The sequence below is a fragment of the Callorhinus ursinus genome, unplaced genomic scaffold, assembly GCF_003265705.2.
Source record: "Callorhinus ursinus isolate GAN/ISIS: 27379988/994484 unplaced genomic scaffold, GSC_fseal_2.0 scaffold2, whole genome shotgun sequence".
In the NCBI taxonomy this organism is placed as follows: Eukaryota; Metazoa; Chordata; class Mammalia; order Carnivora; family Otariidae; genus Callorhinus; species Callorhinus ursinus.
In genome coordinates this window covers 93,375,837-93,396,465 of record NW_027397064.1, presented here as the reverse complement: position 1 = coordinate 93,396,465, position 20,629 = coordinate 93,375,837, and the positions used below count along the sequence as shown (strand labels likewise).

Here is a 20,629-nt window from a genome sequence, read left to right as displayed (position 1 = left end):
GCTTCCAGTCTGCACCAAGATATAAATGGCCTGAAGTAAAAGAAACAGGTTTTAGTCCAGGCTTTCCTACCCATTCCCCAAGTAACCTTGGACAAGTCATTCAGCCTCTCTGAAACTCACCTTTCTAACCTGCAAAAAACATGTAGACGTACAATGATTTAAAGGCAATAAACTACAACTTACATGTAAGTTATAATTATGCTCAGATTACATCAAAAACCAGTTAACCTTAAATACTAAGTTAACATAATCCTAATACATCTTGGATGATTCAGGAGGCACTTGGAGGTACAGAAATTGCTCATAATCCACACAAAACATACAACCATTGTCCTGCTATTGAAGAAAAGCTGAACTTAATAACATACTATGCCAATCAGCTTTTGATAAAATTGAAAATAAATATTATCCGCAGCCCCTCAATTGCTCCAAATCTAATGAGGATGTAACAGAACCTGACCTCATGGCCCCCAGCATATGGCCTTTTGCTCTTTGTTTCGCCCACCAGGAGGAGGGCTGGGACAGCGATGTCCCAGAGAGGGTATGCCCAAATGATGGTCAGTGGTAGGAAACCCATAGACTCCCCGGCCGTAGGCTCTCCCCTCCATCTGGCACCTCTCACTTGGAGGAACGCCAAATTCAATTCATGACTCGTCCACTCGGAATCTCTTGGGAGTCCATTCTGAATTTCGAATCTAAAACCAAGTTTTTCAGCATCACGTTCAAGGTCTACTTCCTGCCAAGTAGCCTTTTACAGTCCCTGAATATGCAAGGCACATTCCTGAGACCACGCTTTGGATCACACCCCTCACCTCCATCGGGTCTAATTCTCGCCTCTGCAGTGCCTGGCGCAGGTCCCATCTCCTTCACAGGAGCTTCCTGGTCACCCCACTGGGCAAAGACTTCTTTCTCTCCCACACTTCATGGGAGTCCTTAGAGCCTTACTTATTAACCACCTAGCACAGTCTAAATATAGGAAGTTATTATTTGCTGGTTGGTAGAACCTAGTAGTTAAAAACAAACTCTTTGGCAGTTTTTTCCAGAACAAAGTTAGTTGCATGCTATTACTATCGGCAAAACTATTAGTCCAGTAAGATTTGTTTTAAGGGCTTGCCTTTCCTATCTTTAGCTGTTTCCATCCACTTTGCTGCCCCCTCCTCATCTCAGTATGAGATATATGTGCTTGTGTGCACTCACTGGTAGCTCAGAATACTCTCTGTAATGATGGCTCCAGCTAGAGGGACTACTCAGGGCCTGAGATTTCTCCCTCCATCAAAAATATACCCCCCAAGTCATTTTCTTGTTGTCTTTTCTCATTTATATATTTCTCACCCTACTACATCGTACTCCAAAGAGCCCTGGCATTTGCTAGGTCACAATAGATAATCCTTCAGCGGGGAGCATGTATTTATTAAGTACCTAAAGTATGAAGGACCCAATACTTAGGTGTTAGTAACACAGCCGTGTGCTAGGCTCCTGCCTTGGAACTTCATGGAAGATACAGGAAATAAAGAAGCAAACAAACAACTTTAAACTGTGAGAGGTACCTGCTTACAAAGGAAATAACCCTCAGGAGGCAGTATTACGGAGTGTCAAGCATGTGGAAGGGGAGAACATTTTAGACGGAATGATAAAAGTAGAATCCAGGTAAAGAGGTAAAAAGCATTACAGGTAAAGAGCATTCCAGATAGAGGGGCCAGCCCTTCTGCTGGAAAAAAGCTGGAAAGAGGTTTGTGTGCCCCCAGAATAGGAAACCAGTTTTTAAAGAATGAAGAAGCTGGGAAGACAATGTGTAAGGAAAATTCCAAGCCATAAGTAACAATTACATCACACCAGGGTCTTGTAGGACAAGGTAACTTGTTTGTTCTGAGCATAACACTTAGTCTTAGGGTTTGATTACTCCTTACCAGCTGATAAAATTAAACAATTTAATCTCTATAGACCTCAACTGATTCATCTATAAGATGGCATTAATAATAGGACCTTCTGGGGTGCCTGGGTGGCTCAGTTGTTAAGCTTCTGCCTTCGGCTCTGGTCATGATCCCAGGGTCCTGGGATGGAGCCCCACATCGGGCTCCTTGCTCCGCGGGAAGCCTGCTTCTCCCTCTCCCACTCCCCCTGCTTGTGTTCCCTCTCTCGCTGTGTCTCTCTCTGTCAAATAAATAAAATCTTAAAAAAATATGTAATAAGACCTTCTTCATAGTGGGGTTGTTGTGATGATTAATGAGATGATCCATTTAAAGGGTTTTCCCACTACCTGAGAGGTAGTAGGTAAGCTTTATATATCAGATATCTTAATCATCCCTTCCAGTGACTGGATTTTATGTTCCATAATAGGCTGATGAGACTGTCATTTTGGGAAACAAGGATCCTTTTGACAGTTCTCAAACAGCCTAGTCTGCTAGGTGGAAGGCTGACTGAATGATTTAACCTGGTCAGTTTCTTTTCATACTTAATAGTGCCAATAATATAGGCAGAGATTGACCTTCAGGACATTCAGCAACTGAGAAGGCACAGGGATTGGCCAATCAGAAGGACATGGTCAATGGCAGGAAGGAGCACAGCTGTAGTCATGAGTCTGGCCAGTTACCACCCTAAATGTACGTACTACCCCCATCCCAAGAACTAGAAAATTCATGAATTATACCGTAAAGCAATCATGGAAAGGATCAAAGTAAAGTTATCCAAAAGGATCAACGCAAGAACACGCAAGAAACAAAATGGCAACCTGGATGTGTCAACATGAAAAGGGGAGGAGTTCACAAAGGAAAAGACAGGAAGGCTGACAGGCTCCACCTCCAGCATCATCAAGGAAAGAGATGTGCCCACATTTACACATACCCAGAAAGGACTGCAAGTCTAGAGGGGACATGCATATGTCAGATCCCAGACACTTTGGTATTAGGCTGGTCATTTGTATTATCCAACAAACTCCCCGGCTCAGAGACCACTGCCATAAAGCAACCTTCCAATTTTATTTGATTCCCATGTCCTTTTACTTATAGAAGAAGAATGTGCTGACCAGCAAATATAAGGAGGCAATCTTTTGGAAAGTTACATTTTTAATACAAATTTGCAATTCAGCATCTGACTCTTTACATTCATCATTTATTTGCTTGGTATATTAGTCAGCTTATGCTGCTAGTACAGAATATCACAGATTTGGTGGCTTAAACGATAGAAATGGATTTTCTCACAGTTCTGGAAACTGGAAGTTCAAGATCAAGGTGTTGGCAGTGTTGGTTTCTGGCGAGACATCTCTCCTTAGCTTGCATTTGGTCGCCTTCTGTATCCTCATGTGACCTTTTCCTTTGTACACATACTTGTGGTACCTCTTTGTTTTCTTTTTCTTATAAGGACATCAGTCCTATTGAATGAGGACCCCACTCTTAAGACTTCATTTAAGCTTAAATACCTCTTAAAAGGCCCTATCTCCAAATATAGTCCCTTTGGGCGTTAGGGTTTCAACATGAATTTTCAGGGGATACATTTCCATCCATATGAGTTAATGTCAGATTTCAAAGTCTGATCACATCTCAGGGTACTAATAAATTTCTGAGTCTAAAGCCTGACAGAAAACTCTGGGTATCAGTGGCTACTCCCAGACCCTATCCCTCTCAGCTGGTTAATTCACTGTTGGATTTCATGCCGTCACTACCACCCACCCGTCCCTGCCTTCACCTGCTATACTCTTTCCTTTATTGCAGGTCTAGAGGTGCAACCATTACCAAGATTTCTTAGTCAGTTGGCCAACCTGGATTCTGCCAATAAGAGGCAGTGAGAGATCAGAAGGCAGCAGGAAGAGAAAAGCCCTTCTGCTTCTAGCTGCAGAGAAGCAACATCAACAGCAGGTATGATCCAGTAACTTCTGTGATTCCTCCAACAAGTTCAGTATAAAAACAGGCAGTAGCAGCTTCCTACTCTTTGAGTACCACCAGCTTATGCCTTTTGCTCCTCCAGCTTTTCCAACAGTTTCATTAAAAAATTCCTTGCATTAACTCTATCCCTGCTTGAAATATCTAGAGTAGTTTCTCTTTTCCGGCTTGACAATAATTGATTCACACCCCGTGGAGATACTGTTGGACAGGCAGCCAGCCTTCCTTGGGCAACTCTGGGTCTCCTTTTTGTGAGCCTTCTAAGCAATAGTGTGGAATTAAAAATCCTACCAGACACTAAGCTCCTGGAGAGCAGGGACAATATTTTAAGTTCTATGTTCTCCTAGGTGGTATAATGCTTGATGCAGAGCAACATGGTAGACACTCAATGAGGATTTGTTGTTTGCATGAATAAATGAATAAATGAATGTTTACAGCTGTCTTTGTGAATACAGAAAAAGCAGGGTGGCAATATAACATTGCTAAAGAACTGCTATACACATTTATAACCCTGAAATCACTTTTATAGCCAAACACACAGACATACTCAAACCTCGAAGAAAACATTTTATCATGAGTTTAAAACTATTATCAACCTAAAAATTACTGCTTAGGACCTTCCTGAACTTACAAAATACCATAACTGAGTCCTGTTCATGCCTTTTCTATAGCTTCTAACAACTCTGGTTATGAAGAACACACAACTGCCTCCAAGCGATGGGTTGGAAGCCTCTCCCCTCTTGCAAGGGGAGGAAAATGGTTAAAGAGTTGAAGGAAGACAGGATATTAAGCATCTATTTTGACTGATGGACATTGATACCGGTCTCCCCTCTCCTCTCACGTGCATCTCTCTCTAACTGATGAAAATACCATTTCTTGGTATCTGTAGGATCTGTGTTAGCCTTAATAAACTCTCTTTAATTTTCCTCACAGCTAGTAATGGCCTTTCAATGCTAGACAGACCCTTTAATATTCCTAAAGACGTCAGTGATTTCTTTTTTCCACCACACTTTATTAACAGGCTGCGTAATTTTCAAGGGATTATAACCAAACAACACCATTAAATAAACCTCAAAGGCATATTTCCTTACATGCACATAGCCACACATATGAAGACACACTTATTCACACTCTCTCATACACTCACACGTATTCTGAGAACTTCTCTCCATAGCCATTCCTGTCTCTCTGACTCCCCCACTCCCCACCTCTGCTTTGAAATTTTAATGGTAGTGCCTAAATAATGGAGGAAAAAAGGTAGAACCAAAGGCATTCCAAGATTTAGCTCTCAGTCCTCTTTGTCATGTAAACTTGAGGATGTTCCCTAACTTCTGTGAGTTTACACTTGCCAATCTGTTCTCACAGAGGTTGTGAGGTTACAGTGAGACAGTGTACAAAGATATTTTTTCAGTCAGCTTCGTGAAGCAACAAACTATGCAAAATAGGATTGTTTGCAGCCTCATACACAACCAGAGAACAGAAATTGTGTAAAACTCATTGACACCATCCTCTGCAGTACGCAGCATCCTACATGGTATAAATCCTACAAAGAATGATTTCAAAATTGTACGTGCCACACGTTCTGCATGGAGCACTGGGTGTTACGCACAAACAATGAATCATGGAACACTACATCAAAAACTAATGATGTAATGTATGGTGGTTAACATCACAATAAAAAAATTTAAAGAAAAAAAAATTGAACGTGCCACAGACAAATGAAAAGGGCAGCAAATCTCTTGTCCCCGACAAGGTATTTCATAGATCTCCAACCCTGGTTGCTCCTTAGAATCATCTGGGGACCTTGTAAAACATACCAATGCCCGCACGCCATCCCAGACCCCTTGAATCTCTAGAGGCAGGGCCCCCAGGCACCAGGGTAGGGTGACAGCAGCCTGGGTTGGTAACCACTGGCTGAAGCAGTGGTTCTCAAACTTGGCCATCTATTGGAGTCACCTGGGGGAGTACCAGAGCTCAAATCAATCAGGACTACCAGGGGTGGATGCGGTCATCAATACTTTAAGCTCCCCGATGGGCGCCTGGGTGGCTCAGATGGTTAAGCGTCTGCCTTCGGCTCAGGTCATGATCCCAGGGTCCTGGGATCGAGTCCCACATCGGGCTCCCTGCTCCTTGGGAGCCTGCTTCTCCCTCTGCCTCTCTGTCTCTCATGAATAAATAAATAAAATCTTTAAAAAAAAATACTTTAAGCTCCCCGAATGACACCAGCATTCAGCACCAGTTCGAAAGGGTGAAGGTGTGCCCCCTTTCTTGGTCTCTTTCCCTTCCTCAAGGACCAAGGGACACGTGGTTGCTGACAGACTCAACTATCTTTCTTTAATCACTGCAACTAACAATTCTTAATGGGAAAACACTGACCCCAAAGAAGAATATTAGATACAAAAAATTTGGATCAGCATCTTCCTCTGTACGCTCATTCTGTCCAGCTCACTAATCACCCTGCTTAAACTGGCCTTTTGCTTTGTGCAAAAACTAATGTTGACTAAAGACAGAAATAGCATATCTAGATCCCAAATTAATGCACAAATAGAATCTTAAAAACTCAGAGTGGGGCCATCATTCAGAGAATGAAGGAGAGAACCTCCAACACCAAGGACAAGAGTGGAAGAAAATCCTGATTCAAATGCTCCCAGAACCACTCCTGCCTTTCTCCCCACTGTTCTCTAAGACTATTTTGCTCTCATTTCTAAGTGCAAAGAGTAGGAGGGAAGAGAGCAAACTGTGAATCTGTAAGATTTGCTTATAGCTACCAAATAGAACGTTTGAAACTCCCGTCAGCTTTTGTATTGAAGTCTTTTCATCCACATGTATCAAAGTCCACATAAAGGAAAGCAGTTGGCTTTTCTTATACTTTAAATACATACACACAGCAGCTTCCTTTTAGAAGAGATGTTGGCTCGATAATTTTCTGCTATCGATACATCTATTCATGAAGTACTCACACATGTATGTAAGTGTGTGTGGGTTGCACACATGTGGGAATGTGTATGAGTGTGTATGTGAATGCCCATGTGTGTGCACACACACTCTGAAGAGGAAACCACTCTCTTCATCCTGGACAGGGGAACAAAAAAAAAAAAATACCAAACAATGTGACTTACAACCACAAAATGTCTATTTAAATCCTAACAGCACCCTGAAACTGATTTAGAAGACTGCATGCGAACAGATTTCCCAAATGTGGCCCATCCTTGCAGATAAATTAGTGGCTGGAAACACTCTCTGCAGGATGTGACAACAGCTTTTTTCTTTGAAGTGGAGCAAAATCTTGCATGATGATGAAAATTGATTTTAAAGAATGATTTCAAGGGCTCATGTTTATTAAGCTTCTCACCCTAGAAGCTACTCAATAGCTTAGAGCTGATAGTTTAAATGCCAGAAAGGAACCCTAAGAATTACTGCCTTGTGGTCTTACATAAACGGCTACCTCCAGCAAGGAACTAGGGAACTCCGATGCAGGCAGGGTCTGGAAATCTTTGCTGTTGCTCAGCATGCAGCTCAGCAAACTACAACAGTTAAAGAACTCAAGCTAATCTGAATCAAGTTCCTTGGGAGCGGAGGAAAGGGAAAACTCTTCAAACCTCTTAAAACATCCAAAATTCAATCATTTTCAACCCTTACTCTTTAAATATTTTTTTAATTGAGAGATAATTCACATACCATAAAGTTCAGCCTTTCAAAATATATAATTCAGTGTCAACCCCTTCTATTACCTGAAACTATTTATTCACTACAGAAACCCAGGCTACGATTCTCAGCTGGGACACAAAGGTTCCATCCATCCTGACTGTGCCATGTCCATATCATTTTGGGTAGCAGCATACTGAATAGTCCTGAGTTCAAATTCTCCAACTGAAAAGTCCTGTGATCATAAGCGATTTCTGTGAACTTGAGCGATTTATGTAATGTCGCTTGGTCTCAGTTTTCCCATGGATAAAATTAAAATACCAAGAGCAACAATCATCTTAAGGGAATGGCTCTGAGGTTGAAGATGCTCATTTTAAAATACTGAATAGAGGGGCGCCTGGGTGGCTTAGTTGGTTAAGCATCCGCCTTCACCTCGGGTCATGATCTCAGGGTCCTGGGATCAAGCCCCGCATCCGGCTCCCTGCTCTGTGGGGAGCCTGCTTCTCCCGCTCCTCCCTGCTCGTGCTCTCTCTCTCTCAAATAATTAAGTAAAATCTTCAAAAAAATAAAATAAAAGATAAAATAAAATACTGAGTAGATACTCAACAACTGTTAGTTATAACTCAACGGAATCCTTTTCATTCAGAATTCAATAATGATATTTATTCAATATCTGTTTTGGTCCCAGACCTCATTTTAGGCCCTAAGAGAGAGAAGAAGAAAGAAAGATGTAAAGCACACATCCTCAAATTTTAAGGAGGAAGGGAAGATTTATATCATAAAAAGGTAAAAAAAAGTGAATGAATGAATATTTTTGGTGCAAAGACTCACTTCCGGTTGGAATAATCTGTAAAACTTGCCTTCTTTGCCATTCAAATATTTCCAGCTGATTTCCAGACAGAAACTATTGCTACATTTTTTACAGTGTATTAACCAAAAGCTAAGAGACAGAATGGCAGGGCTTTGGACCAGGATAAGCATTTCAGCTCTGGCTGCTCTTCTCCAACCATCTGTTCCTTCCCTCCCAGTTCTTCTTAGTAAAGCTGTTTCCCCTGTTTGGTTCCCTCCTCTACCTCCTCTCCATTTATCGCTTTAAGAAACGTTTCTATTTCATTACATGAAATGCCCGTATCTGCCCATGAACTCCTAAGGAGAAAGTCAGTGTAAAAATGAAACAGATAAATAACTTTTAAAAATAAATAAAGTGTGCACATAACCCCAGAGGACTGGAAGAATATTTAGTTAAGTGACTAGGGAAAAGAATTTTCACACTGTGTCATCTGCTAACGCTAATGAGTTAATTAAATTAGAAAAATTCCACAGCCAGAAGCAAAAACATCCAAATACGTGGGATGCTGGGGGAATTATAGACCATGTTACTAAATGCATTCTGTTCAAGCTTTTTTTTTTTTTTTTCCCCCTTTGAGAAGACCGTGGAGAGCTACACTTAAAAAACCATCCAATTTCAAGAGTATTTTCCATCTGGGGCCAGTTGGGTAGAATGTGCTCTAAACTCTGCAAAGCCCACTGAAAGACAACATGACTTGTTAAGAAACTGTTTATGGAAAACAATGTTTTGAAAAGATCCAGCACAAGGTTTAATTGTGATGTCCCCCTACACTACTGAATTCATTATTTTCCATTAAATGCTTTCATACACAAGTGAAAAGCCAAAACAATCCAGGAAATGTATATAGTCAAAAAAGGCAGATGACAATACATTTTTGTTAAGGCATTTCATGGTAATTAGAATGTTTCCAGCTACCTGGAAGCTTTTTTCTCTTTAAGAGTTTTTTTCTCTTCTTTTATGGTAACCTCCTTCCACAACCCCTATGTCCCAAACAATCCTGATGCGGGGGGGGGAAAAATGCTCAAAGCCTAGTAAATCAAGATTGAAATAACCATTAATATGCTGAAACCAACTGAAAGAATTCATAATAAGCCATAAAATGTAGAATATGACATTAAAGATGTCCTAAGTAACAGCTGCCAAAATGAAATGTATGAAAAAAGTCTCAAAGATGTTTATCTTTTTCTTTTCAGTGTTTAATTGAATTGAAAGTGCTGTTCACTTGTGGGGAAGTGAGCTGAAATCTCTTTCAAAAGTAAAACGGTTGATGAGCACCCACTTACACTGATGGCTAGAGAGAGTGAGGTTAAGGGTGTGTGTGTGTGTGTGTGTATGTGTGTGTGTGTGTGTGTGTGTGTACAAGATCTATATGTATGACATGTGCACTCAAGCACATATATGTATGCCTATATGGCCATACTTCCCTTCTTGTCCTCCTATCTCCCAGATTATGGGCAGTGATAATTGAAACTTCTAATTATTGGGCGCCTGGGTGGCTCAGTCGTTAAGCCTCTGCCTTCGGCTCAGGTCATGATTCCAGAGTCCTGGAATCGGGCCCCGCATCAGGCTCCCTGCCCCGTGGGGAGTCTGCTTCTCCCTCTCTCACTCCCCCTGCTTGTGTTCTCTCTCTCGCTGTGTCTCTGTCAAATAAATAAATAAAGTCTTAAAAAAAAAGGCTTCTAATTATTTTTTGAGGGTTTTTTTCTTGTAATGAGTTGTTTCTTTTTATTTGGGCTTTGAAGGCTCAGGAATAAGAGAAGTTCTATAGATAGTTGGATAAATCAGCGCTTCTCAGATTCAAGAATAGGAATATCTGCTGGATTCATTAAAATGCAGATTCTGATTAAGTGGGTCTACAGTAAGGTCTGAGATTCTGCATGTCTAATAAGCTGATGCTTCTGGTCTGTGAATTCCACTTTGAAACTAAAGGATCTGACATTTAAAAGGGAGAACTTATCTATGTGCACTTAAGAGTGAAATTCTATCAATTTTCTCAGAAAACTATGATCTTCTAGCTAGATGTCATGGCTTTGTTCCAGACATAATCTAAGATACTTCATGGACTACATAGGTCATGTAGCTTAGGTCATGCATGGTAATTTTTACGTTAACCTCTATTCAGGACATTTGGAATCCCAGAACCTAAAGTTTAAACGGTTTCTTCTGAACCCCCCTTCTCACCCCCCCAATACAGTCATTGCCTCTAAAATAAACCTAACAAATCATGGCCCTGTCTCAGCTTACCTCCTTCCACTGACAGAAGCTCCCACTGCCTTTTTCAGAAACCCATCTCACATTTGGGGTCATGAATAGTTAGAAAGTTTTACTCTGTCTCCTGAATTTTCATCCACTTGGCCATAGCTCTGTTCCCTGGAGCAAATATAAGTTTTCTTTTATTCAAACACAATATGCCCAGTTTCTTCAACACTTTCTCCTGTGAGAAACTTTCCACAGCCCTTGACTTCCTTGTCACTGTCTGGAACCTCCTAGAACTTGCTGAAATCTATAAGTTCATAATGTCTTTCATTCAGATTCCTTTAAAAGTTATATCATAATATATGCATTAATCCTCTTTGTAAGAGATACAAGCAGTAAAAAAAAAAATGCACCTACACCAAAATGTGAAAACCTTAGCCTTTCACTCCTCTGCCCAGAGATAATGACTTGTAATAGTTTTTCCACTTGTTTACCTGCAGAAATATATACTGATTTTTTTTCTATATAAATGGGATCAACATCTATACCTCTGTGACTTTTCACCTAATATATTCAATACAGAAGGGTCTAATTCATATTTTACAGTGTTATGTTGTTCTGTAGAATGAATGAACAATCGTTTATTAAGTTATGAATATAAATTTAGACAGGCACTGTTGTTTTCTAATTCTAGACAGTATTGCCATTAGAACAGTATGTGCATCTTCTGTGCCTAAGTTTCTCTATAAGGTACAGATTTCTAAAGGTGAAACTACAGTGTAAAAACTGTTTAATTTTGATAGAAATTGCCTAATAACCTTTGACAATATTTTAAGAATGCCTGCCATCACTAGCAGTGATGAGACTACCTATTTTCCACATAGTTGTCACTACTGAATAGAATCAATCTTAAAACTTTTCAAATTCATTAGTAAAAGAAAAAAAAAGATCTCGTTGCTTTAAATTGCATTGCAGGATTATTACTGAAGTTAGGCATCTTTATGTTTGTTGGTCATTTGAATTATTCTCCTCTGTATAGCCAGCTTAAGTTATTTTCCCATTCTCCCCCTCCTGCTGTTTTTTATTGCCTTATAGGAACTATTAATACATTTTGAATGTTAATTCCTTATGACTAGTCATTGCAAATACGTTCTCCCAGTCTATCTCTTGGTTCTTCACTTTGTTCATCATTGTACAGAATGTTATAACTTATTTGTAGTCAATTGCATCAACCTTTTCCTTTATACATTCTAAATTGAAAAAAAATTCCATTATGTCCCCTTAATATTTTTATGGTACTCTCTGAATATACTGTTATAGATATATTTATTTATAAATCTTTGGTCTTTGATAAGGATACTCAGTGGTGCCTGGGTGGCTCAGTCAGTTAGGCATCCAACTCTTGATTTTGGTTCAGGTCATGATCTCAGGGTCTTAAGATGGAGCCCCACATCAGGTTCCATGCTCAGGGGGAAGTCTGCTGGGGAGTCTCTCCCTCTCCTCCTCCCCCCTGCTCATGCTCTCTCTCTCTCTCTCTCTCAAATAAATCTTTTTAAAAAAGGATATTCATTAATATTGTGTTTAAGTTTCCCACACTGATTTGAAATTCTCCCTCATAACAAAGTTTAATATATGCATGATTCTTCTCCTTGATTCTCTGTTAAAAAAAATACTAATCTATTTGCCTAATCTTTGCACCATTATCACACTGCTTTAATTATTAAGTTTTAGTAAATTTTGAAATCTTGTTGGTCATTTCCCTTGTTGTTGTTTGGTAATTTTTGTGGCTATTTGTATTCATTTTTGTCTTCCAGTTGAGCTTTAGGATTATCTCATTATTTTCTACAAAAATTAATATACAGATTTTTATTGGATTGTACTTAACTATATAGATTATTAAAGAGAGAATTTAGATTTTTACATTTATGAGTCTCACTATTCAGTGATGCAAATGTGTGGTAGATTGCTTAATGGCCAAAAATTTCTCCTATCCCAGAATGTCCTTTCTCCCTTTGAAATGTGTCTTTGATGTTCTTCTAGTCTAGGAATGCTGTCCATTCCAGTTCATAAATATGAAAGGGCTTATGACTATTTTGACCAATACAAAAGCAAAAAATGATGAGTTCTAACACTAAACCTGAAGAGAACTTGAGGCTTCTACCTTCTGTCTTAGAACCCTGAAAATACTGTGCTATGAAGAAGCCCAGTCTAGGCCACTGGAGAAGGAGAACTGAGGTGCCTAGCCCATCAACTGCAAGATAATCTGGGTGAGGCCACCTTGGACTCTCCAGCTCTAGTCAAGTTTTCAGATGACCCCAGCCATATGAATGATCTCAGGTGAGAACAAAAGAAAAACCACAGGGATTGCAAACTCATGAAATCATTAGAAAAAATAAGTCATTTTTGTGTTAAGTAACCAAATATTGGAGTAGTTTTTTATGTAGCAGTAGGTAATTTAAGCAGAATTTCTCCATTAATTTGGGTCATTATTCATGTCCTTTGGTAAAGTGTTATAAATTTCTTTAAATAGCCTTTAGGCACATCTCTTTTAAATCCAAGATATTTATTTTTGTTGCTCTTGAAGCTAAATACTTTTTTTCTGATTATGTCTTCTAATTGGATATAGGGAGCATAGAAAAAAAAAAACTACTGATTAATAAACTTTGACACTGTTTAACCTGTTTAGGTATTATCCTGAACACTTTTGCTAGTTCTAAATGTGCTTATTTTATTTCATTGGATTTTCTAGATAGAAAATAGCAACATTTTTGGTTCTTCATTTTCAATATTTACTATTCTTATCTCTTTCTCTGGTCATATTGCATTGGCTAAGATAGCAAGTTGATAGTGGAAACTCTTCATTCTTTACTTCAGTAGAATTAGGTGTAATTTTTTCACCAGTGATTATGAGACTGTCTTGTTTCTTTGTAACTAAGAATTACCAGATTGAGGAAATTTCTATATATTCTTAGATCCCTATTGTGCTTTGAAATGCTTTATTTTTAATTTAAATTTTTAAACATACCAAAAGTACATAAAGTAACAAAACATTCATGTACCTACCACCCATATTTAACAAAGTTAACCTTTTGCCATATTTTCTTTAATCTTTTTTTCTTAAGAAATAAAGTATTATAGATACATCATAGCTCCATTAGCCACTACCTTGTAGTGAGAAAGCATCCCTGCTATGAATGAATTATACTTTTACTACATATATATGTACTAAGAATGATAAACAGTATTGTTTAATGTTCCTTTTTTATGTTTACGTATATGGTATCATGCTTTCTCTACTTAGTCACTACTTTTTTGTCACTTAATATTATGGCATCAAGATTTATCTATGAAGTTAAAAAAGTCCTCATTCATTTTAAATAGCCTAATAATCCCATTAAATTGATTTACAACAGTTACCCAATTCCCCAAAAATAGATATTTAGGTTGTTTTCAATATTTTGCCATTCACATTACAAATAATACTGCTGTGAACATCCTTGCTTATACATTCTTCTGAACAAAGGCAGGGAAATTTCTCTCTCATACAGAGAACTCACTGGGTCAGAGCTTATGCACATGTTCAATTTACCAGGCAGTATCAAAACACTCTCCAAAAACGGTTATACTATAGCAGTTTATATTCAGGTCAGCAATGATAAAATCTGTTTTTCCTTGGATTTTCTACCATATAATGCAGCAATCCCACTTCTGAGTATATACCTGAATGAAATGAAATCAGTATCTCAAAGGCATACCTGCACTCCCTTGTTTTCTTTGCAGCATTATTCACAATAGCCAAGACACAGAAACAACCAAAATGTCCATTGACAAATGAATGGATAAAGAAAATGTGACACACACACACATATATAAACACACACATACGTATATACAAACATACATACAATGGAATATTATTCAACCATAAAAGAGAAGGAAATTCTGTCATTTGTGACACAGATGGGCGTTGATGGCATTATGCTAAGTAAAACAGGTCAGAGAAACATAAACACTGCATGAGCCTACTGATATATGGATTCTAAAAAAGCTGAACTCAGAAACACAGAGCTGAATGCAAGGAAATAGTGGCTTTGAATGACACATTAGACCAGATGGACCTAACAGATATATACAGGACATTCCACCCTAAAACAGCAGAATACACATTCTTTGAAAGTGTATTTGCAACATTCTTCAGGACAGACCACATGTTAGGCCACAAAACAAGTCTCAGTAAATTTAAGAAAGACTGAAATCATATCAAGCTTTTTCCAACGACAATGGTTTGAATGTAGAAATCAATTACAAGAAAAAATCTAGAAAGGACACAAATACATGGAGGCTAAACAATATGCTACTAAGCAATGAATGGGTCAGCCAAGGGATCAAAGGAAATCAAAAAGGGATCAAAAAGGAAATAAAAAAAATACATGGAGACAAATGAAAATGAAAACACAATGATTCAAAACTTTTAGGATGCGGCAAAAGCAGTCTTAGGAGGGAAATATATAGCAATACAGGCCTACCTCAAGAAGCAAGAACTATTTCAAATAAACAACATAACCTTCTACCTAAAGGAGCTACGGGGGAAAAAAGAACAAATAAAACCCAAAACTAGTAGATGGAAGGAAATAATAAAGATCAGAGCAGAAAGAAATGAAATAAACAAAGAAGACGACGAAGACAAGGAGGAGGAGGAGAAGGTGAAAAGATCAGTGAAACCAAGATCTGGTTCTCTGAAAAGGTAAACAAAATGGATAAAATTTTAGCCAGAGTCATCAAGAAAAAGATAGGACTCGAATAAATAAAATGAAGAACTAAAAACAAAGGAGGAGAAACAACAACCAATTACCAGAGAAATACAAAGGATTATAAGAGAATATTATGAAAAATTATATACCAACAAATTGAACATCCTAGAAGAAATGGATAAATTCCTAGACACATATAATCTTCCAAAACTGAATCCGGAAGAAAACTTGAATAGACCAATTAATAGTAACAAAACTTTAATCAGTAATAATAATAAAAAAAACCCTCCAATAAACAAAAGTCCAGTACCACATGGCTTCACGAGTGAACTGTACTACAAACACTTAAAGACCTAATACTTAGTCTTCTCAAACTATTCAAAAAATAGAAGAGAAAGGAGAGCTTCCAAATTCATTCCACAAGGCCAGCATTACCTTGATATCAAAACCAAAGACAGTGCAAATAACCAAACCTACAAGTCAATGTCTCTGATGAACAAAAATGCAAAAATCCTCAACATAATATAAGCAAACGGAATTCAACAATACATTCAAAAAATCATTTACCACAATCAACTAGGATTTATTCCAGGGATATAAAAGTGGTTCAATATTCACAAAGTAATCAGTGTGATACAATCACATTAACAAGATAAAGTATAAAAACCATATGATCATCTCAACAGATGTAAAAAAAAAAAGCATTTGATAAAATACAACCATTCATGATAAAAACTCTCAACAAAGTGGGTTTAAAGGGAACACACTTCAACATAGTAAATGCCATATATGAAATACCCATAGCTAACATTGTACTCAATGGTGAAAAACTGAGGACTTTTCCTCTAAGATCAGGAACAAGACAAGGATGTCCACTCTCATCACTTTTATTCAACATAGTACTGAAGTCCTAGCTGCAGCAATGAGACAAGAAATAAAAAGCTGAACTCCTAGAAACACAGAGTATAAAGGTGGTTGCCAAGGGCAAGGGGGTGGGGGGAAATGGGGAGATGTTGATCAAAGGGTACAAACCTCCAGTTATAAGATCAATAAATTCTGGGGATCTAATGTATAGCACAGTGATTATAGTATAAAAACATACACCTGAAAGTTGCTAGAGAGTGAATAGCAAACGTTCTTACCACAGACACACACACAAAATGGTAATTGTAGGATGTGATGAAGACATTAACTAACCCCGTTATGGTAATTATTTCATAATGTATACAGGTAAAAATCATCACACTGTACCTCTTAAACTTACACAATGTTATCGGTTAATTACATCTCAACAAAGCTGGGGATTAAAAGAAATGCTGGGTAACTTTTTGCAGTTGGATTGGGTGGCCTCCTGTGTGGCTGGATTGAAGGCAGTATCTCTATTTTGACTGAATTACTATTTTCTTTATACATTTATTTGAAGTCCTTTGCATATGAAGGAGCCACAGCTCATATGAAAACATCGGCTTGGGCACTAGTCTTTCTGAAGACTGACTTCTCCCTCTATTTCACTGTTTCCTCACCTTTTTCTTTTATTTGTACCACCTCCCTTCAGCACTCTTTAATTTTTTTCCTAATTACTTCTCCCCATGAAATTTTAATACCACAGATACACTGTGTATCTATTTTAGTACCGTTGCCCTTGAGAGGGCCACAAACCATTGTGATTTCTAAGTTTTTCGGTCTCAAGAGCGAATTTTCATCTCTGTTGAGAATGTTTCTATCTAAAGATTCTTCGAAACACTTTCAGATTTCTCAATTTCTTCTTTTGGAGAATTCAACTTGACTTTCTTACATAATCAACAAGGCTTGCGACCCTCTTAGACCAATGGAAGCTGGCCCTAGGGCCAGTGAGTTCTGAAATTATTTCACTAAGTGCACACTCATTCAATGAGGTGCCTTATGGGAAGGGGAGAGGAAAAAATGATGCAAACCCAAAGACAGTGATGCAAACGCAAAGGGCTAGTAAGTCAAGAAGGTGATGCAAATGAGGGAAGCTGGCCCTGGGGTAACTGTGTCCACCTGGAAGCTCACATTCTACCCAATACAGGCAGCTGGAGCTCAACTGAAGCCAAAACCACTGTGCAGGAATGAAAGTTTATTTTATTCAACCCCTCATTTTTTTTAAGATTTTATTTATTTATTTTAGACAGGGAGAGAGACAGCAAGGAGGGGCAGGGAGAGAGAAGGAATCTGAAGCAGACTCAGCATTGAGTGCAGAGCCCGACACAGGGCTTGATATCACGACCTGAGCTGAAACCAAGAGTCAGACGCTTAACCAATGGGCCATCTGGGCGCCCCCAAGCCCCTCGATTTTTAAGAGAAGCCAGAAATTCAGATATTTGTGTAAAATCTCTCAATTTTTAAAGATTGCTCAGATTGTAAAAATATATTTCACAGCCCCAAAAATTCATCTTTCAGAAGTATGCAGCTTATTAACTACAAATTTGCAAAAGTTCACTACGTGAGTCCTCATAAGCCTCCCATCTCCTCTAAAATTTGACGATTTTTAAAATTTCGAATCAATATAAAACTCCAAGAAGACTCAGTCTTAAACATTAACACAAAAAACTAAGAACAGCAATGGGGGGGATTTAATTTGCTATCACCTGCCTATGCAGGAGGAAATCCAAACTTTCTTTTCAAAGATAATTTATATTCCTTTCATGTGAATTAAAATGTGAAAGCAATTACCATAAGTTACAGAGTAAGTTTGGGAAGCACAAAGGTTTTTTTTTCTCCTTACTTCAAAATTAAAATAATACTTGGGTTACTAAATAACTTTTAGATATTCCTGTATATCATTACAGCACAGAGATTAAAAAGCCTTTCCTTCAAAGACAATTTTATATATTTCTTTAATTTAGTAAATTCTCTGAGGTATGTGAGTATATACTTCTGTAATTTCTTGGTTGTCTTTATGTTTTTGCTTCCTTGACAGTTTTAGTATGCCCGTCTCATGCAGAAAAAAAGTTGTTAAGATCATATGTGGATATTTTGATAGGTCACATTGATCGAATTACCTGAATTATGGCCAAATTTACACCTCACGTTTTGCTGTGTAGATGGCTTCTGTGGGGTTTAGCAAGTCTTGTTACATTTTAGAAATTCAAATATAAGATTTGTATATCGGATTCTGTTAATAACTATATCTTCAGACAAATTATTTCTCTCTTCTTCAGTTTCCTCCTTTCACATATAAAGGGAAATTAACTCAGTGATCTCTAAGGCCCTTTCTGGCCCTAAAATATTTTGTTCTAGAAAACAATTTAAAAGGATTGAAACCTTTGGTTTTAAATTTCTTACATCTCTTTATTTAAAGCTTTATTGAGATATAATTCACACATTTAAGGAAAATACTTAAATACTGACACATTTAAGGTGTACTGTTCAGTGGCTTTTAGTGAATTCAGAGTTGTACACCCATCACCACCATCTAATTTCAGAATACCTTCAACACACTAAAAAACAGTAAAAACAAAACCCTTGCACAGTAGTCGTCCTTCCCCCCAGTTCCCACGCCCAACTCCCCACACCCACCCCCCACCACCTAGCTACAGGCAACCACTAAATCTATATTCCGTCTCCATGGATTTGCTTATTCTGGACATTTCTTATAAATGGAACCATAACCAGTGGTATTTATGACTTCTTTCACTTAAGATAATGTTGTTAATTATCCCTGCCTTAGCACATATCAATACTTTATTTCTTCTTTTTTTTTTTAAAGATTTTTATTTATTTATTTGAGAGAGAGAGAATGAGAGATAGCACGAGAGGGAAGAGGGTCAGAGGGAGAAGCAGACTCCCTGCTGAGCAGGGAGCCCGATGCGGGACTCGATCCCAGGACTCCAGGATCATGACCTGAGCCGAAGGCAGTTGCTTAACCAACTGAGCCACCCAGGCGCCCAATACTTTATTTCTTCTTATGGTTGAAAAATATTCCATTATATGGATTACTATATTTTATTTATCCATTTTTTAGTTATTGGACATTTGGATTGTTTCTGAATTTTGCTGCAAACATCCATGTACAATTTTTCATGTGGACATATGTTTTCATTTCTCTTGGGTATATACATCGAAGTGGAATTGCTGGGTCAAATTGAAACTCTTGGTTTAGCATTTTGAAAAACTGCCAAACTGTTTTCCAAAGTAGCTGCAACATTTGACATTCTCACCAGCAATGTATTAGAGTTCCAATTTCTCCACACCTTTGTCAGCATTTGTTTCTGGCCATCATTTTTTATTATTATTATAGCCACTCTAGTGGGTTATGAAGTGCTATCTCATTGTGATTTTGATTTTGATTTCCCTATTGACTGATAATGTTGAGCATCTTTTCATGTGCTCATTGGCTACTTGTAGATCTTCTTTGGAGAAATATCTACTCAAACCTTGCCCATTTTTTAATTGGCCGATTTATCTCTTCAGTGTTAAGTTGTAAGAACTTTTTCTTTATTATGATTACAAATTCCTTGCCAAATATACCATTTACAATTATTTCCTCCCATTCTGTGTGTTACCTTTTCACTTTCATGATAATGTACTTTGACACAGATATTTTTAATTTTACTAAAGTCCAAGCCATCAATTTTTTGTTGTTGTTGCTAAAGCTTTTGGTGTCATAGCTAAAGAAACCACTGCCTACTCCAAAGGACTGAGAATTTACTTGTACTACAGGAGTTTGTAATTTTAGCTGATACAGTTGTGTCTAGGATTTATTTTAATATTTTTTATGGTGTGGGGTAGGGATCCAAATTCATTCTTTTACACATGAATATCCAGTTTTCCTAGTATTATTTATTGAAAAGTCTATTTTTCTCCCCATGGAATTTGTCTTGGCACCCTTGTCAAAACCCAACTGACCGTCAGTATGGAGGTTTATTTCTACACTCTCTGTTTTAGTCATTCGATGCCTATGCGTAGCCCTCTGTGTACCACACAGTCTGGATCACTATAGCTTTGTCATAGGCTTTGAAATTGGGTGTGTGAGTCTTCTAATTTCAGTTTTCATTTCCAAAATGGTTTTGGTTGTTTTTCATATAAATATACCTTGTATTTCCATATGAATTTAGCAACAGTTCATAAATTTCTGCAAAAAGTCAGCTGAGATTCTGATAGGGATTGCACTGAGTCTGTAAATCAATTTGGGGAATATTACCGTACTAACAATGCTATGTCTTCTGATCCATGAAAGTGAGAACTCTTTCTATTTATTTAGATCTTTTTAAAATTCCTTTTAACAATGTTTTATAATTTTTTGGTACACAACCCTTATACTTCATTTGTTATATTTATTCCCAGGTTTT

General features: G+C 37.9%; 1 protein-coding gene across 2 annotated transcripts in view; it reads right to left on the bottom strand.

Annotated features, from left to right (window-relative positions):
* The window catches only part of NCKAP5 (NCK associated protein 5), a 965,493-nt gene that overhangs the window by 832,226 nt on the left and 112,638 nt on the right, over window positions 1-20,629 (bottom strand). The gene's annotated exons all lie outside the window — the stretch shown is intronic.